Source organism: Lycorma delicatula, chromosome 6, assembly GCF_047948215.1.
Source record: "Lycorma delicatula isolate Av1 chromosome 6, ASM4794821v1, whole genome shotgun sequence".
Classification (NCBI taxonomy): domain Eukaryota; kingdom Metazoa; phylum Arthropoda; class Insecta; order Hemiptera; family Fulgoridae; genus Lycorma; species Lycorma delicatula.
The window spans coordinates 25,046,232-25,072,539 of record NC_134460.1 but is presented as its reverse complement, the minus strand read 5'-3'; the positions used below and the strand labels follow the sequence as shown (position 1 = coordinate 25,072,539).

At 30.0% G+C, this 26,308-nt stretch overlaps 1 protein-coding gene across 3 annotated transcripts in view; it reads right to left on the bottom strand.

Annotated features, from left to right (window-relative positions):
- The window catches only part of LOC142326756 (uncharacterized), a 288,474-nt gene that overhangs the window by 174,950 nt on the left and 87,216 nt on the right, over nt 1–26,308 (bottom strand). For all 3 annotated transcript variants that reach the window (XM_075369440.1, XM_075369441.1, XM_075369442.1), the window contains one exon: nt 17,312–17,364. The gene's annotated coding sequence lies outside the window, so the exon portion shown is untranslated. The remainder of the gene's footprint in view (nt 1–17,311; nt 17,365–26,308) is intronic.

Sequence of the window (26,308 nt, the reverse complement as noted above, 5' to 3'; positions counted from 1 at the left end):
TCAATCAGTGTATATATACACTGTATAATCAGTGTTTATAGTATATTCAATCATATATTACAAACAGTGTTACTGTATGTAAATTAAATAAAATTAAAAAAAAACTTCTTTTAACAGTTTTTCTTTTTTTTTTAGATGACATTCCTCCTTGTTGATAATATATATTTTTCCATTTAATATAAGATATTTACGGGTTGAAAGTTGAAAAATAGAATCTATTTTTTTAAATTTACAATTTTTTTTTTATTTCGATCTGAAGCTCCACTGTCATGCCAGAAAAAGGATTAAAGCAAGTAAAAACATTGAAATACATTTCAAAAGAATCTTGATAAAGAATTAGTAAAATAAAAAAAATCCTGATACCCCAAAAAACACCAGGGTATTCAACAATTTATTTATATAACAATACATTTCACGTGATTATATCCACATAATGATTCTGTAGAACATCCGTATAATCTGAAGTGAGAAAAATCTTAAAATGTTAGTGATATGTAACTAAAGCTACATTGTTTTTTTTTAAATCTACGGTTTTACAATTCAGTAACATATAAAATAAAATACTCTATAAGCAAAGGAGATATTTTATTGCAATGCAGTGCAGTAACGCCGTCTTACAGGTAACTCCCGTTAAAGTCCATCTGGGCTATTCAGGGAGGGGGGGGTGGCAACCGGAAGCCTCACAAGTCGGGTGTCTTCCCCTACGGGGTTAGATGTGCTACAGGTAAATTTTACAGCATGTATGTTTAATATTAACTACTAACTCAAAAACTAACCCTTACTACAAACTACACACACTTAAAACAACACGGCAGTATATTTCACTTTACTGTTATAGCGGGCGGCGTATTGCTGTGCACGTAGGCAGACGACTGGCTTACCCCGCTATTAACTATCCAGAACAACTCTGATATCCTACTGCATTACTATGTAAATATACGGAGCTAAACGAGATGTTTTCGTAAAGGAATGACTATCTAACTGATCCAGCCATTCTATCCATCTATCTCTCTTGCACGCAATGTGCACAGCTAGACGCTGTCCGTTATACACTAATACTGCATGTATTGCAAAAGGCGAAGCTTCATAAAAAAAACAGCAATATCAGACATGGTTACAATTATCGATTATGGTAATTCATAACTAAGCCATTTATTTATGAAACATAAATAATTTTCTTATCAAAACAAAAACTACCGCAAAAGATTGTACGACGTTCTTAGAGTGCGCGCGCAACCTCACGTATATTTTACATAAATATATTCATCCACGAACAATACAAGCTACTATTTTTCAGATTTATCTTGCTTAAGATTAAATACTAGAAGCAATAATTAATTATACATGTCAAAAGTACGAGTACGTAGTACATATTACGCGACAATAGATTGCATGCTCGCAAACAAATACACATATATTCACATATTCACACACACACACACCCACACCCACACACACACACACACACACACAACACAAAACGAATAAAATATACTCTTTATTCAAAGCTTTCGGAAAATCACTGTGCAAATGTTAAGTACCAACCATTAATACCAGATAGTTTTTTTTTCACTATTATGATTTTAATAACAAAATTTTGAAAATGTAACTGATATCATGTTTAATTACAGCGTAAACTTTGAATTATTTAATAAAATTAATTAATTCCCAGAACGCATTACTGATATGTTAACAGTTTTCAAATAAAATTTCTGGATGATTAAAAGCAGGAGTATGGATTGAACTTCGCAGAAATCGTATTATGGGTCCTATAGTCTTTGAAGAGATTGTTAACAGCGGTCCTTTTCATATAACTCTTGTTATCGATATCAATGATGAATTCACGGAAGCGGAAATCATTAATTTCCAATAAAACGACGCCACACCGCCGTACTCGACACACGATATTCACGCCTCAATAAGCCTTAAAGCCCCTTCGATCACCAGATTTGAGCTTATTGCATTAATTTCTTTAAGGATAAGTAAAACAAAGTTGTCGTATGTGATCGAGGGGCCTCGAAAAAATGAATCTTCGGACAACTGACGATTCATTGAAGATTCAATGAAATGAACTGATTAAAAGATTTTGAAAATAAACAGTATTGTGTGCATAGCAAGAAATTACTTCTACTAGATTATATAATATTACGTAAATCTTCACACCTGTGATATGTACCTGGCGAGAGAGTTTAAACCGAATCGAGCCAGCTCAAACTGAAGTTATTTTGAGTATCACTGTTAATGCTGTTACAACTAGTGCCATTATTGGTTGAGTATATTACTACTCTCATCTATTGTTGGCAGAAACATGAACAGTTTCCGTTCTTTGCAGTTGTGTTTTTCTAAAATGCCTTATTTGATCGACGCATGGGTTGCTACAGTGGAAGCTAATGTGCGTTCTTGATCCTTTCAAGAAACGCGTCAAATATTGACAGTAAAATTAACGCCAGTATCTCAGCAAAGAAAGCCAACACGATTTGGTTACAAAATACCGTACGATGAGCTTGCGTAGCCACAGATGCGAGGATAAATCGTTGTTTTGATCTGTAATTGGAACACCAAAATGGAATGGAATATAGTTGCTAGCTTTTTTAGATTCTCAGCCCTGCGGAGGATGACTGAGGGTATCTGATGCTGTTATAGATGTAGAATAGAAACCCAGGTAGCAAGGTGCCCGTCTGTGTGTACATCACCAAATAGGCATCGAGTCCCGGTTAGCTTAGATATTCGTTGTTAGGATGAGACGGATGTGCGAAGATCGTGATGGAGTTGCGGTATGGGAAGATGTAGGCATTGATCTCGCTTCCGAAAGCGGATCAGAGCACAGAAAGGTAGGATATGTTTTCATTAGAAATTATTAAATTTGTAAATTTGTTTCTTGATTTTTAAGTAAATCAAGAGGACTGAGTAAATTTAATTGTAGGACAAACTTGTGTTAGTATCAACACTTATTTTGTCGGTATAAGGATAGTATTTTTGGTGTTTAAAGTTATAATCAAGTAACGATCTGGGCGCATAGTCTAACTAAACTTAGATATAGGAAGAAATTTGTACGAAAACTTCGGTGTTACAGGAAGACGCGGGGATCATGCTTCCTCGAATCGGTTAATTTGATAGATGAAGGTTGTATGTTTTGGTAGGTGGTCGTATTACAGAACAGTATATTTAGCTCAGTGAAGAAGGTAAATGGAAACCACTACACTAATCATTTTCTGTATTGAGCTTCGGAGAGGTGCTAGTTATTCTTGAGAATGGGGTATCAGGAGTATCCTGTGATTCGCGTCAGAAAATTTACAAATATTAATTTTTATGGCACTTAGTTCATAAAACATTCTTAGATTCGTATGAAATACCTACCAAAAGAGGAAAACATTTTGTCAAAATTAGTTACAATTTTTGTTAATACATATTACTGAAAGTTTTACTTCATGTAATTTTTATTTTAAAATTCTGAACTGAAATGTTTATTAATAAAAAACTACAAGATAAAAGCTTAAAACTAAAATAAACGTTAATAAAACTTTTAAAAGTTAATGAATGCCAACCTCAAAAAGCCGCAACCTCATTCAAAAACTTTTACTACAAAATATTTAGTAGCATATTTTTTAAATAAGTTTTAATATTTTTTTATAAATTTAGTTTTTTCATTAAAATTCATTATGGAAAACTGATAAATTAATTAAAAACCGGTTTCTTTTACTAGATTAGAGGTATATAAATTTTTTTAATCATATTTTTTCGTTTGCCACCGTATTTTTAATTATAGTATTATTTCAGACAGCCCGTAAAAATATCTAACATTTGAATTTATTATTTAAAGGAATTGACCCTACTTGGAGGAATGCCAACTAAATTTCCAGGTAAATGATTCTACTCTTGTAACTATCTACAACTTGTGATCTTTACAAGATAGCTTTATATTTGATGTTACTCTACTACCTGGAAATCATAATTATTAAATATCCACGGATGTGATTTCTTTAAAGTGGAACCGGTTTATGTTATACTTAACTATAAAATGTTGGTGTAACTTGTTTCAGGGATATTGCTGGAAGAACGCAATATGAAATTATGAGAATCATTTTCATTTGTCACATTCTGAATAATTCGGGATTTTTTAGGTTTTTTTTATCGATTACAAAAGCGAAAACTGAGCAAAATGTCGGTAAAACCGTTTCACAAAAAACAAACTTTTTTGTCCTTGACAATATATTTTACTAAAATGCGTCCTAGCAAGTAAATAAAAATTGACAGAAAGCGATCTCCTCTATTAATAAAGGGTTGGAGTAATCTCCAAAATTTTCATAATGAGTTATATGTTTGATAAAATTTTTGTGAAACCGATTCGATACTGTGCCTATTAAAGGAGGTATGACTTTTTTTTGTATTTAAAACCTCATTTTTCCCACCCTCTGGGCCAATGACTGGTGATATAAAAAAAAATTACTTACATATATTGTATGGTCCTTATCCAACAAAACTGTAGGAACTTTAAACGAATTCGATATATTACTTAATAAGAAAGTTATAGCAATATTTTGTTTTTTCGAGAAAAAACCCGCATTTCCACCCCCATAGTCCGATTTTGGCCGTTAACGAACTCGACCGAGATTTTGGGTCGTTATATTTTATGTATCAATTTGAAAGTGATTGGGACAAAATTACGGCAGTAGTTATCGTGCCCACAAGAAAGTGATATATATATATATAAACTTTTGAGCTGACGGTGGTTTTGAGGTCTTTTTTTCCTTTTTAGTCTCCGGGAATCACCGTCAGGTATTACTTCAGAGGATGAATGAGGATGATATGTATGAGTATAAGTGAAGTGTAGTCTTGTACTGTCTCAGGTCGACCATTTCTGAGATGTGTGGTTAATTGAAACCGAACCACCGAAGAACATCGGTATCTATGATCTTGCATTCAAATCCGTATAAAAGTAACTGCCTTTACTAGGATTTTAACGTTGTAACTCTTGACTTAAAAATCAGTTGATTTACGAAGACGCGTTCACCACTAGACCAACACGGTGGGTCGAATAGGTTTTGGAGTCTGGAGAATGTGAAACACGAAGATATGTTGAAATTTTCCGGAAGTCGAATCATGGTACCCATTACAATAGGTAGCTTTCTTATGAAAACTACCTAAAATGAAGAAATTTATTTACCAGCTTTTCCAGGATATAAATGACTTTTTAAAATTAATTTAATACAAATAAAAAATTTTAATGACTTGAAACTTATTATCAGGAAAAAGGAAAACGTTTTACAAGGACATCTAACAATGAAATCTAAAAAAATTAAGGTTGCCTGAATACTACCTATGTATTAAAAAAAAAACATATTTAATCACTTATTTCAATAGAATAATAAACGATTGAAAATAAGGGCTGACTGTAAACTATCTTTAAGATTTACTATTAAAACATTTGTTGAAACGGTGAGTAGTCCTTAAAGGTAATATAACATTGAAAAAAATTCTTGTTTACAGTAAAAGACTTCCTTATAACCGACTTAATTAGATACATCCAAAGATCAGACCAAGAAGTGTGTGATTGTGATTTGTAATTTTTACCTTATCTGGGAACCTAACAGAATATACACGACCAAAAAAGGTACTTTAAATCGACAAACAACCGCAACAAGAATTCTAGTTACGGATGATACCACATAGCAGCAGTAGCATCGCAACTATACAGTGGTCAACTATAGATTAATATGCACTCAATATTTTATATATACTGCGATAAAAAGTTCTTCCAATTAATTTTAAAAAAATGATAGCGATTATGAAATAATAGAGTTAAAAAGCAGATTTACCGCTAAATCATTTACGGAGGTGGATAACTATTTTAAAAGTTCCGATTTACACTTTTTTTACATGTAATGCTTCAATAATAATCAAAGAGAGTGTAAAGATTCATCAGTAAAGAACAACAGCTGTTTATTTATTGTTATTTGTTTTTAAATAAATTTTTAATTTATATGGTAAAAAATGACAAGTACTATAATATAAAATAAATGTGATTTGGACACCACATGACTTCCTTGTACGCCTATTAAATTACACATACACTTTTTTTTAAAATGAAAAGTACATAAAATTTCAAGAATAACTTCTGGTATATTTTCTTTTTGTTATTGAATTATTATTCGTCGTAATTTTTTTTACGATTGGTTAATAATTATTAGTAAATCAATATTTAGATTGATTTTAACTTTAAAAAGTTAAAAAAAAAGGAGATGAATCTGTTTTGAAACGATGTGCCTTCCCCTATAATCCAAATATTTAATTAATAAAATTTTATTTAGTTAAAACTTTGGAACCAGTGAAAATAAGTACCACTTATGATATATTGTTGAAAAGCTCTCAATTAGGGCTTATTAATACAGTAAAGAAAAAGTCAAAATCCAAATGTTTTTGAATTTTGGGCTTTTTTTAGACATTTTTGTTTTAGTCGATCGCAGTCAAAAGGGAAGGTTCACAACTAGATGTTACAACAGTTCTAAATCCAAAATTTCAACATTATACGGCTAATCGTTTTTGAGTTATGCGAGATACGTACATACATACATACACGTACGTACAGACGTCACGCCGAAACTACTCAAAATGAATTCGTAGATGATCAAAATGGATATTTCCGTTGAAATCTGAAAACCGAAATTTTTCGCGATTACAATACTTCCTTTGTTTCGTACAAGTAAGTAAAAATTACAATAATGAATTATTTTTCATTTAGTAGAGTACATTTTTTCCTTTAAATTAATATACATATTAACAACACCAGCAAATGTATCGATAATGAATGATATCTTGATACGTAAGAAGTAGATAAAGAACAATATCAGCGAAAGGACGACCGAAGAGTGTACGTGTATGTTACGGTAAATTTGATTAATCCGGTAATTTTGCATAATTACCGGTTAATCCGATTAATTTCCCATAACATATATAATTTGTATAATTAACGTTAATTAGTCGACGTTAGCGAGCGAAGCGAGGGTAGGTTATGTTTAGTTAAGTTACATTGATATACGTACGATTCGTCAGTTCACATAATCAACATAATCTAACCAACATAACCTTTATTCTTTTTCCTGTTTAGCCTCCGGTAACTACCGTTTAGATAATTCTTCAGAGGATGAATGAGGATGATATGTATGAGTGTAAATGAAGTGTAGTCTTGTACATTCTCAGTTCGACCGTTCCTGAGATGTGTGGTAACCAACAACCTAAGCTCGTTAATCTCGACTAATTAACATTAATGTTTTGATTATTTAAATAATAGATTCAGTATTTACTGCTTATAGTCGAGTTGTTATTTTAATATGTAAAATATGTTAATATGAAGAATATGTAAAATGACCGATACATTTAATAAACTGCTGTATATTTATTAAATTTTCCAACAGTGGAGGCGATTAATCACATTAACCGGTAATTATGCATAATCAGATTATTCAAATTTACCGTAATATATATATATATATATATATATATATATATATTTATATATATATATATATATATATATAATATATATATATATATTTAAATTGAATTAGATGACAGCTAAGAAGGCATATTATTATTTCATCTCAGATATCTACTCTGTCGTCAGTTTAGTCATGCTACAGAATTTTTGAGTAACGTAAGATGAGATAAAAAATTAACTAGTGGTTTGCAACTGATTTAACTCGTCCTATTTCCAAATTTTAGTTAACATAAATTTGAATAGAGAAAACGCTTAAAAAGTGTAAAATAATAATAATAGTAAAATTTAAAACTAAATAACAATTTCGACTGTTAAATTATCATAAGTAGATGCTGAAGAAATAGTAAAATTAAAGAAAAACCATAATGATCAATAATAATTAAATTTTTCAATAGGATGAAACATTTAAGTATTTAGGCTTAGTAAGATTAAATAAAGTAACATCAAGAAGCTATCTCAATATAATTAAAAACTCGGTATTACAGCACTATTCGTAACGTTCAGACGTGAAAGACTCCGCGCAACTTAATGTCTGACTTTGAATAAGATACGTCAACTGAATGAAATAAAATGAAAAGGACAAAAAAAAATTGAAGATGAATCAATACCCCGTTTACTCATTCACTCACACATTCTCTCTCTTTCTCTCTAAACATATATATGAGTATATGTAGATAGAAGAATATATCCTGACTGACCGACTGATTCATCAACGCCCAGCAAAAACTACTGAAGATAAATTGATGAAATTAGTATACATGTTCTACTTACGGTGTAATTGCACACTAAGAAAGGATTTTTTAAATTCCGAGTGTAAAGAGAAATGGATTAAAAATGAAATTTATTATTTTTTTAATTTCTCGGTAACCAATGTAGACATCAATAAAAACCAGTTTCTAAAACATAGTATTTTAGATATCTAAAAACCAATATCTAGATTTATTGAAATTCCGAGTTTAGAAGGTTAAAATGATTTTTTTAATTTTTCCTGAAACCTCCCTATTTTTTTAAATTTCTCTTTATGTTAATATTTAAAAACCGCTTTCTAAATTCTTTGAAATTCGACCATGAAAGGGGTGAAGGAAGGTAAAATTTTTGAATGATTGCAAATTTTCCACATTTCCGAATATACTAAACGAGATATTCAGTAGATTTGGGATTGCAAATACTATTCAGATAAAAACTATTTTCGGATTTTTTTTTATTTCAATTTTTTAAGGGGGTGCAAAGGTGTACAAAGCGGCGGCCAACCAATTCAGGCACTGCCAAGGCTACTACTGTATGTGCGACGCGACTGGCTGCACCTACCTCCAGTTACTTGACTAAAAAGCAAAAAATAAAAAAAAAATTGACAGCGTCGGGAAACACAAGAAACCATATAGAGGGGTGAAGCCGCAACGGGAATGCTAGCCATTATTTATAAAATAAAAATTGATTACAACTGTGAAACATCGTTTTATTCAAACCAGTGGAACGCGAACTTAGCTTAAAAATAATATAAATCATTTATAGTCTCGGGAAATCTTAAGTTATTGGGATTGTCAAACTTCGTGGTTTTAGTCAACAAATACTTTACTTTATAACACGCAGAAATACTGTTTGTAGGTTTTTTATAAGTATTTTTTATTTACTTATTTATTATCATTGTATCTACCCTTCCACGTACCTACTGATGATGATTGATGAACAATCGAAGTGGACGTAAATACCTACTTAATTTGAATAGTTTTTTTTTTATAAAAAAGAAAATTGTTTTATGTATTAAGAAAAATTTACATTTTTGCTATCGGGATAAAAATACAAAGATCCTGGACGTATGTCTTGGAAAAAATCAATTAAATCAAAATGTTCATTACTTCGTTTCCTATAATTTAAATTCATATAAACATGAATCCTGTAGATCTCCGTACATATTTAGTTTTTAATGTTATATTTTGAGACAGTTCACATTAGTTTAATCTAATTTCTTTTAATTTAAATTAAGAACCAGAAAAGCGTCATCGAAGTTCAAATAAGTTTTTAATATTTAACAATGAAAACAATGTTGCGATTAGATAACGTACAACTCCGATAACTACATAAAAGTAATTTCACTAAATAAATTCAAACAATTATAATACGAAAAGTACATTAACGAGTAACGTTTGACAGCATAAAACAATAAACTTCGATTAAGAAATGCAGATATTTAGCAAACACAAAACCCAAACGCAACACAATATGAATATAATGAAAAAATATATTTTTGGTATTCTAATTATGCAGTATAAGTTCAGCTGGCATGCACTTGTTCGTTTAATTTTTGAACATGTGCCACAACAGCGCTACTAAAGATTGCATTAATCATGAGGCAGCCTTTAACAGGTATCAATCGTCAACTGCGTAAACACCGGTTCTCAATGCCAGCGAATTATTTTTTTCAAGAACGGCTTACATAATAAAATTGTTTAAATAGTTAGAAATAAAAAATAACACTTGAAATTTAAAACCTAGTTCTTTAGGACAAAGAATGATGACTTTTTATAATTTCATCCATAAAGTAATGGTTCTGAACCCTGTGGATTTTTTATATTCAGCAAACATTTCACGCTGTATTCTGACTTAAAAGGTTTAAACTTATAAATAAATTATTCATATAAAAAACCTTTATACGATGATTAGTCAATAGAAATAAAATCAAAAAATTAAAATAGTCTATAAAATTTAACCATTTAAAACATTCAATGACTTTTACGTTTTACTCAAATTTTTATGAATCGCATGGAATAGCACAATTAGGATAAACAAACTATATTTAGCAAATGTTAAGATTTTTGAGGAAATAAACCAACTGGAAAATAGTTCTCATTTATGAGTTGATTGATACAATATTAAAAAAAAACACAGGATGTAACAGGAAAGAGAAAATTGAAAGATAAAAATATAAAAATTGATATAATATAAATTTCACGAAGAATTATTACGTTATAATACAATAAAGAAGAATACAGAATAATTAGCTTAAATACTCGCGCATCAAAAATCTTAACTAGAATTCTGTACAGAAGGAGAGTGGAAGAGTGTTAGAAGACCAATCTTGTTTCAGGAAAAGTTTAGGGACAAGGGAAGCAATTTCAGCGCTCAGATTAATAGAAGAAGAAAAACAAAACGACATACATAAGCATTTATAGACTTAGAAAAGGCATTTGATAACGTAGACTGGAAAAAATGTTTTGCATTTTAAAATATTTAGGGTTCAAGTATAGAGATAGAAGAACACTTGCTAAAATTTACAGGAACCAAACTGTAACGGTAATAATCGAAGAACATAACAAAGAAGCGGTAATAAAAAAGTGAGTCCGACAAAGACGTTCCCTATCCCCGTTACTTATTAATCTTTACATAGAACTAGCAGTTAATGATGTTAAAGAACAATTTCGATCGGAGTAACAGTGTAAGATGAAAAGATAAAGGTGCTAAGATTTGCTGATGATATAATAATTCTAGTTGACAGTAAAAAAGATTTAGAAGAAACAATGAATGGCACGGATGAAGTCTGACGCAAAAACTACTGCATGAAAATAAACAAGAACAAAACGAAAGCGATAAAATGCAATAGAAATAATGTAGATGGAATCTACACCGACTGAATATAAAGATAGGAAGAGAAAAGATTATGGAAGTAGAAGAATTTTGTTATTTGGGAAGTAGAATTACTAAAGATGGACAAAGCAGGAGTGGTATAAAATGCTGGATAGCACAGACAAAACGAGCTTTCAGTCAGAAATATAATTTTCTTAATCAAAATTAATTTAAACGTCAGGAAAACATTTTTGAAAGTATACATTTGGAGCGTAGCTTTATATGAAAGTGAATTTTGGACAATCGGAGGATCTGAGAAGAAAAGATTAGAAGCTTCTGAAATTTGGTGCAGCAGAAGAATGTTGACAACCAGATGGTTGGATAAAGTGACAAATGAAGAATTGTTGCGGCAAATCGATGAAGAAAGAGGGATTTGGAAAAATATAGTTAAAAGAATAGACAGACTTATAGGCCACATATTAAGGCATCCTGGAATAGTCGCTTTAATATTAGAGGGTAAGGTAGAAGGAAAAAAATTGTGCAGGCAGGCAACGTTTGGAATATGTAAACAAAATTGTTAGGGATGTAGGATGTAGGGATATACAGAAATGAACCGACTGGCATTAGATAAGGAATCTTTTGTGTTTCAACCAGCAAATTTCAACTACTACTACTACTACTACTACACACATACATTTTTTTTCACGATTTTTTTGAAATGAAATAAATGTACAAACCTTTTAAGTTGTGCCAAGAAACATAGGTAAAAATTTGGTTGCGATTGATCAAGTAGTTTATTTGTTTATCAAACGATCAAACAAAAACCCTCTTCCCCTTTATACAGTAGTATAAATATATAGACTGGAAAACAATTCCCTTCACAAAAAAAAAAAAATTAATTTGTATTTTGTAGAATTAAAATTCAAACTTATACACAAAGATTTCATTAATTAAAAATCGAAATTTTTAATAGACCTATCTATATTTTTCTGAATTACCCATTCATTACAAAACTTCTTCGACAACCGGAAGTCCGGTTTTTTCGGTACATTGAAATCCTTACAGTGTTTTATAAATTGGACTACTGAGATTGTACTGTTTATATAAAAACATATGCGAAAAACATTTTATCATTAAATGAAAATATTTAATTATTTAAATATTAAATATTTACTAATAAGCTATTTTCATTATATTAGCTTGAATTGAATGATAGTGAAAATAAATACAAAATATATTTAAATTATTATATCGATTACGATTTTAACATTTCACTTTAACAACTATAACTCAATTTATAATTTAACATTTAAAAATTTTTTCACTGACTTTCTAGATTTAAAAACAGGGTGCACGCATTACATGATCAAAATATGGAGGTATTAGCAACGATTTATAATATTAAATATACTTTTGAAAACATAATTTACTAGATTAAATAGAAAGAAAGACTACACTGCATAACCATAATTATAATGCGATAAAAACTCAACAGGTTAAGAGGTTTAACTGAAAAAATAACAATAATACAATACGACCATGAATATTCATTACGTTATTTTACCAGGCGGCCACGACAAAGAGAAGCGTTCATTGAATGAATAGCCCGAGCACAACACCGCACACCAGCCTCTACCCCTCTTACTATCGTTCGTATTGTAATCATGTACACTGAACTCCCACTTAAACTATACACAAATAGGATGGCTACGCTAATATATCACCGGTGGTATACAAATGTAAAATAATACACTTTATACAGATATTAACTTTAAACATTTTTGAATACGGACATACACGCCATTTATATTATTCACCAAACAGTATGTTAATTAATAAAAAGAGAATAATAATAAAATTGTATGAATGGGGAAAAATAATAAAATTATGAATGAAAAATATTACAAAAGATAGAAGAATACTCGGAATAGTATTAAGAACTTAATAGAAAATATCTAGTTTTAAACGCCCTACACATTGAGATTGTTAAACGATCATTAACAATATACATAAATAAATTATTAAAAGTAATAGTAAAAGAAAAAAATTACTAAAAAATAAACAATTACAAAACAATAAAAAGGATATTTCTACATGTGTTTATAAAATATAAATAAAAACAATTATTGACTAAAGATTACAGAGTATTTTTTTTAGACACTCCCAGTGAAAAGCGGAAAGCTAGCTTGAAAACAGTTTTATCTACAACTAAAAACACCCACTTGGACTCAATCACAGCCCTTTTCAATTTCTAAAAAATATAAATAATACACTAATAATAAAATTCAACTTCTAACCATCAAATACTATAATATATCAAACGATTTCGGTTGTTACACTATTCTAAGGAGATATAGTTGCCTTTTATGTCTAAAAATTATGATAAAGAAAAACTAAAACGATTAAAACTGATTACGATGTACACGTATTCTTTAAATTTTTATTTTCCGAGGATGGTATAAAAACCGAAATTACTACAGAAACTACAATATTTGTGTAGTTAGAAGTTATATTTTAATATTTTATATATATATTCCACAGATTGATAAGGACTACGTCAAATAAAAAAAATATTAATCAACAATTAAACATTTTGTAAATATTTCTTCTTTTTTCTGGGATAATTATTTTTAAACATCGTTATTTTGATGCAATATATATAAACCCCATTTTAAGTGAATGGTATTTTCGTACTCCTCATACCTCTAACGTAAAGAAAATTCATTTTCACTCCCCACTCACACCATGCGACCGAAAATAATACCGTACTTTTCTTCGATAAATCGGTAAAAATTCGTAATTACTATGTAAATAAACGATATTAATAAACAAATTATTAACAAAAACAGTATTACCATTAGTGAGTGTACATAAAAAATGGTAAGAACAAAGGGTTACCCACCGGTTGGTCTAGTGGTTAACGCGTCTTCCCAAATCAGCTGATGTGGAAGTCGAGAGTTACAGCGTTCAAGTCCTAGAAAAGCCAGCTATTTTTACACGGACTTGAATACTACATCGTGGATACCGGTGTTCTTTGGTGGTTGGGTTTAAATTAACCACACATCTCAGGAACGGTCGAACTGAGAATGTACAAGACTACACTTCATTTACACTCATACATATCATCCTCATTCATCCTCTGAAGAATTATCTAAACGGTAGTTGCCGGAGGCTAAACAGGAAAAAGAAAGAACAAAGGGTTGTCTTAAAACATAATAATAGACATCCAATTAAAATACGGAATATTACATCAACGCCATTTTAGTTTATATTAAGACTACTGATATTAGATCAAAGAATAATAATATGATTTCCATAAACAGAAACAACGTATAATCGTTATACGGAAATTTATTTCTGCAAAAAAGTTTTAATTTACCATCAACATAAAGATATAAATTAATAAGAAACTAGAGCACCCGTGCTGCTTCACAGCATAGTAAATAAATTAGCTTAAGTTATAATAGATAGTTTACGTTGTGGTTTATACTACTTCCTTCCCGACATTATGTCGATCCTTAGGTCACCTCTCCATTTTCACATTTTAAAAAATTTTGTGCACCGTAGGACAAGTAAAATTATCCATGGCTAAAAACTCATTCATATAGATAGATTCCTACTCGGACTATAATTTCTCTTTGCGCCTTGTTGATTAATGGTCATGCAAAATGCTAACCATTTAGGAAATTGAGTTCGTTTAAAACAGTGGTTTCCAAACTATTCCGAGTCGCGGCGCCCTTTTACAATTAACATTTTTCCATGGTGCTCTACCCTAAGTAAAGGTATGACTACTTGTAAGAGATAAAAATAAATAAAACTCGTGTATTTTCATTATTATTATTATTTTTACTTTATTACCATTAAATTAATAATTTTAAATGTCTTGGTTCAATTAATTATTAAGTTTTTACAATATTTCGCGGCACATAATTTGGGAATCACTGATGTAATAGATTGTTACTTTTGTTTAACAAGTGTGTCTAGAATTTCTAAAAACTCTAAACATACTGTAAAATATCCTTCATCGCAATCTGCAATCAAATCTGTACTTCACAGTGAAATTATTCCAGTTCCTGAGCCACCTGTGAATGTATGTTTCGAAAGCAACGATGAAGAATCAGGCAGTGCTAAAGAACAAACATGATTTTGAATTATCTTCCAATAAGCTACATCTTATATCACAAGGTAAATTAAATGACTTGGTTAGGGATTTAAATTTATCAAAAAATCAATATGAAATGTGAGGCTCAAGACTGCAAGGTTCAAACTTACTTAAAAAAATACAAAAATTTCGGGCTTTCGAAGCCGACAAAAAGAACTTTCTTAGTAATTTATTGATGAAAATAATTGGTTTATTGCACAAATATTGACGACTTAACTTGAAGGTGGTTCTACTACACAGTGGTAACAAATATCCTTCGATTCCGATCGATTATGGTAATAATTTGAAAGAGACGTACAATGTGATGAAAGACGTTCTTGAAAAAATAAATTATAAAAAACATAGCTGGAACATATGTGGTGATTTGAAAGTTATAGCTACTTTGTTAGGCATACAGTTAGGCTAAACTAAGTACATGTGTTTTCTTTGCAAATGGGACAGCTGAGGTAGGGATAAACATTATGTTACCAAAGAGTGAAAGAAACGAGACAAGTTAACTCCAAATGGGAAAAAATATTATTCATGAGTCCTTAATTGAACCCAAAAAAATATTTTTACCCCCTCTCCATTACAAGCTAAGACTAATGAAATTTTTTGTAAAAACAATGAAGAAGAACGATAGTCCCAGATTTTTGTACATCAGGCAGAAATTTCCGAATGTAAGTGAAGGAAAAATTAAAGAATGAATATTTGTTGGTCCTCAAAGAGGAGAGTTGGTCAAATATGATGTATTTAATTCGATGTTAAATAATATAGAAAGTGCAGCTTGGGCATCATTTAAAGATGTTAGCAAAAATTTTCTCGGCAAACAAAAATCCGACAATCACCACGATATTGTTAATCAACTTTTTACTTCAGACAGAGCTATGGTATATAACATGTCTTTGAAAATACATTTCCTCCACCCACATCTGGATTTTTTCACGGACAACCTCGGAGACGTTAGTGACGAACACGGTGAACGTTTCCACAAAGACATTTCGGAGGTGGAAAGCCGCTATAAAGGGAAATGGAATACTAACATTTCAGCAGATTTCTGTTGGACATTAATTCGGAATGTACCTGAAGCTATTTATAAAAGAAAAGCATCAGCGAAATCATTCTAACACAGGTATGGCCATGCAAAATTATAAATTTGACAGATTTTAACTATATTCTCCCTTAAGGGTGATAGAAAAAATGTATTTACAGATCTGTATCTACGCAAAAATGCAATTTAAGAAATGATATCACACTTAGAGAAGCATTTTTTTTTTTTTTCGTCTATCAGTGGAATCGAATCAGTGTATCGGTCAGTCGGAGCTGTGAGTCGGTATCAAATCACGGTAAAAGCCTAAACGTTAACAACAACGTGTCCGCATTTCTTCTCGCTTTTTTTCTCGTTTCTCGCTTTTGATACATATATACATCGATTATCGTTCAAAATTTGTATCAATGTGCATACACTGATTTAAAGTGATACAATTGCTATTTAATTTCTCAGTCCATTAAATCAGAGAGCATGTATACGTGCTTTCTTATTTTTTTTTTTTTTTTTTGCTTGATATCACCACATAAGCTTGAAGCTTGTGCGTGGGAAATAGAAATGAAATTTTGTAGCGTATGAAAAATGTCTTGCCTGACCGAGATTCGAACCCGGGACCTCCGGATAAAAGACCGAGATTCTACCGCTCCGCCACGGAGATCGGCAATTTAATTAAAGTTCTCTCAAAACGTTTTCAAGAATAGAGTGATGGAAGTCGGTATGGGCTCATTTGATTGCGCATGACGTAGTGAGTGTTTTAAAACCCATAAGATTCTGTATCTTTATTAGTTGTCGAGATATCTCGATTTGAATGCCATTGAGGTAAGGCTTTGAGTGTGACAAAAGACAAAAACTATGTTCTCTTGAAACTCGTCTCATAATTGAGTGAATAGTGAGTGCATGCTGGTAGTCTGTGGTCTAATGTAATGTGGATTTTGAGACCCCCAACGACGTCTATAACAATATTAGTTAACGAGTAATTGCAGAAAAACTAAACTTTTTCAGTTTGTTTACCAAATATTTTTAATTTTTAGATAGATAAAATTTTTTATGTTTTATATAGACTTACCTATATTGCGACTCTGAAGAGATTAGGTTGCAATTAATAGATCAACAAATTTCCTGGAAAAATAAATTACACATATAATTATATATTCAAATCAATTTTTTAAGTTATGGAACAAAAATTATAAAAAAATGAAATATATTTTTTACCTACGATATTATAAATAAAGATAAAAATATGTAGAGACCGGATTATATTCATTTGCATATTAAGCCTTTCTCACCGGTTACTCCAAATTTTCCTTAAAATCTAGTGATGAGGCACATTTTCGCTACATTTACAATAGTGTTCGGTAGGGTACCTTGTCAATAAATGAAATCTTACGTTGTAGCCGGCCAGCTGCACGGCTCTTACAGCGCACTTAGCAGCCGCAGAACAGTACCGTTGATTGTTTATGTTTACAAAAGTAACAAAGTGTTAAATAATTATTAATAATCGAATTTATCGATATGTTATTCAACTACTTACTAATTGTATGCTGATTTTGAAATACAAAACTAAAAATTACTACTTTTATATTATATAAAGTTGCATATTTTGACACGTTTCTTGCATATTTCAAGCTTTTTATATTGCATATAATCCGGTCTTGAATAATATGAATTCAGAGATCAATGTAACAGTAATCTTTTGAATAATTTTGCTTTTTCAATCTTTGTATTAGTATTTTTTTTTTCTAACTAAGGATATCATAAAAATGCCTCATTTTTATATTTTTAGACTAAAACTTTTTCAAGACTAAGAATACAGAATTTATATTTTATTCATTAAACTGAACTGTATAATGAAAAAAGGCTACCACAGGAGTTCATTTCGATCAATTACTTTAGATATATATATATAAAAGGAAGTTGGGTATTTAATATACCCAACTTTTATACATAGAAAAAAATAAATAAAACAAATCTGCCTAGTAACCTAAAAAACCGTTCCTTAAAAGAATTAAAATCCTTACAAATTTACACTCTCACGCACAAAAAAAGATACAATATTTTTTATTACATAAATTTTAACGTTTGAAGAGATTGACCTAATCAAAAAATCATGAAAAAATATAAAGATAACAGGAGTTATAATGGAAAATGTTGCAAAAATGACAAACCAACAGAGAAAGAAAGATAAATGAACAAACTGAATTGCACTTTTATTATCGACGTTCTACTATAATGTATGATGCAATAATGTTTATTGTATAACAAAACAACTGCTGTTATCTTTTTCTCGATATCCCTATTGACCGATGATCCATATTTAACACTTACTTTCTCCGAACGTACATAGATTTTTACACATCCACACAAACATAAAAAAATATATATATTGTCTCCTTACGTACACAGTAATGCAGGGGTTATTAAGATATAAATTAACCTGATAAAAAAATTACCTGATAAAAAAATGGTGGTATTTCCTAACAAGTGATTTTTTTTTCTCAGTTTGACATAAGAAAGAAATATCAATTACTTTTTTTTTCGCCATATTACAACAATATATAATCACTTTTTTTTCAATTTTTCTAATCTAGCAAATAAAATTTACTTAATAAAATTTTTTATACACTTTAGATATTTAATAAAAAAATTAAATAAGATAACTTTACTTTTTTGGCATCAATCATTTGACTGATTTGATGATATATTAGTTATGTCACTAATCTTTTACAATATAATTTCTACATCATACGGCAACAGCTATCTATTTTAAGTCGAGTCTTTCATTACATTTCTTAATTTCTATATATCTTCTATCAGCGAATCAAATAAGCCTGAATGTATAATACTTGATGTAAAAACAAGTTCGCTTCCTTACGATATTTTGCTATAAATTTTTCTTCCATTCTGTTTGTCTTAACATCAGTAATTTTGTATGTTATTTCCTTTTATTTTTTCTGTTTTGCCTCCGGGAATTACCGTTCAGGTATTACTTCAGAATGAAGATGATATATATGAGTGTAAATGAAGTGTAGTCTTGTACAGTCTCAGTTCGACCATTCCTGAGATGTGTGGTTAATTGAAACCCAACCATCAAAGAACACAGAAATCCACGATGTAGTATTCAAATCCGTATAAAAGTAACTGTCTTTGAATTGTATTTTATCTCCTTATGTTAAACATCTTTTTTAACACATCTGTATTTCTATTCTTTTCCTTTCTAATTTATGCGCTACCATAATGCGCTATACTCCAATACAAATATTTTCAAGAAATCTTAAATCGAAGCGTATATCTGATAATAATTCTTTTCTTTTCTACATTAAAGCTTTCCTACCTTGTGACACTCTGTTTTTAATTTAAACCTTTTTCTTTCAATCTTATTAATTTTACACCATAAATAATAAAATTTTGTAACTCCTACTGTATTAAGTTCCCCTAATTTAACATACCTTATTATTCTCCTTTATATATATATATATATATATATATATATATTTCATACTTTCGTTTTATTCTTATTTATTTTTAAAACTTTATTTTAATTTCTGTCAAAAAACTAAGTTTATTAGGGAATTAAAAATATTTTTCTGTAATTAGTCTATTATCATATTTATCTTTCAGTTTCTGAATTTCTTCTACTATATATAGGCAGAATAGCAATGGAGATATTGATTCATTTTTAGAATCAAGGTTTACTTCCTTCTACATTCTTACTCCACGATTCTCATACATATAGTATATAAGTCTTCTTTTTCTAAATTTCAATTCAGTATTTTACAATTATTTCCTGTAATGAAGTTTTAATAACTTCAATGAAAAAAAAAATTACAGAAACCTTAAATAAAAACAGGACCAATATAATGGACCAAGGTAACGGATTCTTTCAATTGAGAACAAAGAGACAATAATAATGAAAATAAGAATCCAGAAAGAACTAAAAGGGATCCTTTTCTTAGAATAACGGGTCCGTTTAAAAATCTGTTCTTTGTAATACAGACAACGTCACCTCCGACAACTGTTGTCCGGCCAGAACAGTTATCGGACCGGAATAAAAATTTATAGAAAAATATAAGGGCGCAGATGATGAAAATTGTTATGCTTCAACAATTAAAAGGATGAGGCGGGTACCGGTTCTGCAGGATAGGGAATGTAAGTACTGCCAGGGACCACCGGAGAGAGTCAGCAGTTCTGCGAAGCCGTGTTTTGCGCCGTCGTAATAACAAGCGATAACAGCAACAATACAATTACAATCATAAATATTAGGCGAGGCCGTATTTGACGCGGTTGCGGTGACAGCGATAACAGTAAGCGTTTGGTAACATAGCGAAGAGAATGTCACGACCATTCCTTTGTGGATTGTAGGTGTATACAAGTTGTTCGATGAGTTATTGGTAAACAATAGTGTAAGCGACAGTATTATATTCATTCGTAAAGTGTAGGGTAGTTCTTTTAGCAACAGTAAAAATAATAATACTTGCAAAAATTGAATTGGTTGAACTTTAGACTTTTCTAGCGATATCTTGGTATTAATACAACATTGTGTTCTAGTAGTCATTTTAGAAAATTGGACTGTAATCTGGTTTTTATAATTTAACTGTAATTAAACAAATACTGTCTTGTTTATTTGCATTACTATTTTGTATGTTATCTATACACACTGTCATTATTATTATTTATTTTGTTTAAATGTCTTTAGGGTAATAAATTGTATTTGTAAAAAATTTTTACATTTAATATTCTTGTCAATATTCTCAATATTCTTGTCGAACCGCAAACACGCGGCAATATAAATGAAAGCGTAAATCAAATAACAAAAATTGTTATTTTTGCAGTAGGTTAGTTTATTTTTAGTTAAAACGTAAAAACCAATTTCAAAATAATTTATAGTATAATACACATTATGTTAACAATTACTAATTTTCTCTCATGCTTTGAATATCTAAAAACAATTCCGTTAAGAGGAGAAAAATGGGTTCCTATTATGTAATTTTTCCTATAAAAGTTTTTATAATGTTAATTTCTTTATCTGAGAATTTTTCCAAAATCCATCATAACTAATTAAAATTGTAAGTACATATCCTGTTTGTCCTACTTAATAAAAAGGAAAAAACCTAAGTTTAATCATAAATTAATGATTATGACTATTATTCTATTTTAATATTTCGGATTTATTAAAAATAAATTTTCAACAAAACTTCTTTTTCTTGAAAAAGAATGCTGCCTGTTCATATCATTTAAATTAAAGTTGAATTTTGATTATAGATAAATTATAAATTTGGTGGAGGGGGTTGATGGGGTAGAGAAATTTGAATAGATATTTGACCGAAGTTCTGTTGTCAACTTGTACGTAAGAACTAATAACCAAAGGCGCAGTGGTTTAAAATGAACGTAACCAAATATAAAGTAACAGATCTTGAAAAAGCTAATTCATTAAAGACTTGATCATTATCTCTAAAAATTACTTCTGGTAAAAGTCCAATTCTGCTACGTACGATTTGAGGATGGAGGTGTAGAGCCAGTAAATCCTTGGGCTCATCTGGTGTGAAAAACTTCCTGTGGGCCGGCCAAGGAGCTAAGTTTCGTAGCTCAAACTGGTTACGACACAGAACTACAATAAGATATATCATCCTTATATAATTTTGAGTTTTTACCATAAAATCAATTTGATAAAACGGGTAGAGGTGCTAGATGTACGGTTGCATAACTACACGCGCTATTGGATTTTCCAGAGACGTTAATAGTTCAGCTTTATTTTTTCTTTTTCCCTGTTTAGCCTCCGGGAATCACAGTCAGATATTACTTCAGAGGATGAATAAGGATGATATGTATGAGTGTATGTGAAGTATAGTCTTGTACAGTCTCAGGTCAACCATTTCTGAGATGTGTAGTTAATTGAAACCCAACCACCAAAGAACACCGGTATCCACGATCTAGTATTCAAATCCGTATAAAAATAACTGTGTTTAATAAGATTTGTATGTTGGAACTCTCGATTTCGAAATCAGCTGATGTGCGAAGACGGATTTACCACTAGACCAAAACGGTGGGTTAATAGGTCAATTTAAAATCACATAAAATTTTTTAAGGTCTATTTTCTGTTTTATTAAAAGAAATCACTGGTCAAGATTCCGTCTAAAAAGTTTTTTCATCAGTAGACAGCACTTATAGTGCGAGAAATAAAAATTATTCCACATTTTGATCAAATAATTTTACAGAACATTCTCTTTCCTGACTTGTCGTTAATTTGTATAAATTTAAACTTATTAAGTTTAGTGTAATTGGGTTTCAAAGATATAAGTTAACGGGAAAAAAGCAATTACTAAAGAATATATGCGCATTTTGCTACGATTCGTAGCAGGCGACTAAAATCAAATTTATTATTTTTATTTCCATTTTTAAATGAAATAACAACAAACAATGTATACCATTATATATAAATACGCAGACAATGCACTCAGTAGCCTATAACAGCGTAATAGATGATGTACTGGTGGAAATCGTAGAAATAATAATAATAGATTGTTAATTAAACTATTTGTTCACAGTTCACAGATCACAAGAGATAACGAAAACAAAGAATAAAAAAAAGTCCTTATAACTTAGCTAATTGACACAGCGTTAAAAATAAACAGACAACAATCCCCCTAACTGTTTCACACTGATTAATAACGATTAAAATTGTGCAGTTATTGTTAGTCAACTATTAATTAAAAAAAAGTGCTCAGAACATTTACGCGAGACGTAATATACCACCAAGCTACTCGCATTAAATTGTGATAGTTTTTAAATCCTATATCACTTACTTTACAACAAATATTGAGAGATATGTAAATATAGCAAAATGAATATTCAAACGACCAATTAAATAAGATAAATTTTCAACAGGCAAACAGGCTGGCGACATCTTATTAATTAAATTTTAGGAGCTTACGTAAAAATTCTAAACGAATTAATAACCCTAAAATCGTCCTAATATGTCACGTCACTACCATTACTATCACACTTTATAAGCCCTTTATTTGATAACTTTAATACAATACTGAACAAATGTAACAATAATTTACAGGGCTAAAGGGGTATATTGAAATTTTTTTCGAAGTTCTGAAAAATGTAAAAAAAATTTTATAAACTTGGACCTTTAGAATTAACAATTTTTATTAAAGTATCGATATATTTTACTAATCGAAATATATATTGTGCAATGTATCCCACTCTGTTAGATGTGTCCCAATCTAGTCATTCGAATAAAACTTCCTGTTGAGGAATTTTCGGAAATGAGAAATATCTCATTGTTACCGACAATTTATCACGGAGAAAATTATTTCACCAAATTGTAGTACTCTGCTTCAATGTGGAGATGAGAAACAACAGTATTCACCAAACAAAATAATTTTTCCACTAGAAAAATAACCAATGAAAATTCTTCAAATACCGTTATGAAAATGACGCTTCTATTGAACTTTTTTTCACGATTTCTTGTTTCCATTTTTACTTCCTTGCACGAAGTAAAGGAAGTATTGTGATCGCGAAAAATGTTAGTTTTCAGATTTCAACGGAAATATCCATTTTGACTAGTTTCGGCGTGATATATATCTAGTATAATTCAAAAACAATCAGCCGTAAGATTTTAGAATTTTGGAATTAGAACTGTTGTAACATCTAGTTGAGCAACTCCTCTTTTGACTGCAATCGACTGGATCAAAAGTGTCCAAAAAAACCCAAAATAAAGAAACTTTGGATTTCGGACTTTTTCTTAACTGCAGTAATAAGCCCTCATTGAGAGCTTTTCAACGATATGTCATAAGTTGTACTTATTTTCATTGGTTCTAGAGTTATAGCCAAATAAAATTTTAAATAACGAAATATTTGGATTTTACAAGGGGAAGGCATATCGGTTCAAACCCGACTTCATCTTCTTTTTTTTAAATTTAAATACATTGATTTATTAATAATTATTAACCTACGATTATAAAAAAAGTTTTATAATAAATTATAATTCAATAATAACAATAAAAAAAAGAAAAATATCAAAAGTTATTAATGAAATAAAATTGTATGTACTTTTCATTCAAAAAAAAAAAAAAAAAATGTATATGTAATTTAATAGGCGTACAAGGAAATCATGTGATGTCCACATAAGATTTTATTTTTAAACTGACTGCAAATAGGTTAAAAGATTATTTCATATACAATTATTTGCGGGATATTTTCGCAAAAAGCAGTCACTTAAAAATAATGTACTTTAAATATCAATATTGCACTGTGTAAATATATAATATTTTTATAAAATATGTTTCTATTCATTTATTATTATAATTATTTATTTATTATAGATTGTCTAGCTTTATTCGATAAGCATCTCTATCCCAACCGACCACTAAGGAACCAGATATTAAGATGGGTAGGAAAAACCGTCCCTACCAAAACATATCAAAAACAAAAAATACAATTACACATAAATACAAAATCACGAATAAGTTAACATATTTAATTTTATTAAAAATCAGTTCACACGATTGATAGGAAACCTACAAAACCTTTTGGGAGATTTTGAATACTTTAATAATGAAATGAGGAGAAAATACTTGATTAATTTTGACTAAAATATAAAAGAAACACTTTTGTTCGAAAAAATATTTAAGAATTATCCGTGTATACGTTCAGGATTTTCTTAAGGAAAATCTTCACCCGTCCACTAAATTGTTTGGCGTACAAATTTACCAACAATAAAACAATTCACGTTCAGCCAAATCCTACTAAAGTTATTTAGGAAATAAATTTCAGTGTAATATTATTGATTATATTGGAAGCCTTTCTGTTTACGAAATACACTTTTGGTAATATAACCCGAATGCTCATTCGTGAGCTGGATAGTGAGATAATTTCTTTAAATTAATAACAAATTCATATAAAATTTTAGCGGAAATTTATTATGACTAAATCAAGATTACTAGTAACATTTTTGGGCTGTCTGAAGTAATAATTTAACAAAAAAAAATTATAATAGTTATATGTTTAGTCCCTACTTCCGTAATAAAGCATGAAAAGTAATATGTCCTGTTCACGCCTCATTAAAAAGAATAAAATAAAAAATTGCTATACATTATAGAACTTTTATTTTTAGACCTAGTGTGTATTACCCACCAGCGCTACAATAATGCTTCAAACTCTTCCTAATAACGCCTAGCTTCGTTTTGAGGTATATATAAAAAATAATCTTTAGTTTGTTGAAAATAGAAACTATAAAACACTAATTTCTAGTATTCCGATGTTTTTATTTCTTTCAAATATCTTTTGCAAAGGTATTTTGACAAGGTAACGAATTTTTTTTTGTAAATTCAACCTAAAATATTTCTTGGTTACAAAATTTATAACCCACACTTTACGACATTTTAAGCCAAAGGGGCCCCGAAGTAACAAAAAAAACTTTTACGCAGTTCTGTGCAAGAAGACTGACCTTTCGTTATTTTATTTTGTTTCCTTTTGAAAAGGTATCAACACATTCTAATCAAGCATTTTAAAAAAATCTTTGAATCCTACACGCAAGCGTGAAGTTTCAACTCGCTCACCATTGTAATTTACAGCAAAAGCGTGAAAAATACATCACTAAACAGTCAACATAACCCTTAGATAAAAAACACTTACCCAGTCATCATGACTCTCAAAGTAGGTAAAATGATTCATAAATACGCCGAACAATATAGCCAACAATCCGTAGATAAAGTTACGTGAAAGTTCCAACTTGCAGCATAAAAATTAAGCACGTTTCTAACTTGCCCCGCTCATATTTTTTTGACCTTAAATTGAGCGTAAAGAACGATTCCACCACTCTTCATCAAATGTTCACATGCACAAATTCAGATAGATTACAACAGAATATCTAAATTTCAGTGAAATTGATCTAGTTGTTTTGGAGATTTTCGGGCCATAAAATTTTATATATAGGCCTATAAATGAATATATATATGGAAACCATAATTTAAGTAAATCTTCCTAAGTGATTTTTCTTCGGAAATTCGGTAAATATTCATGAAAATATCTTTTGACCGATACTATCTTTCCTCAA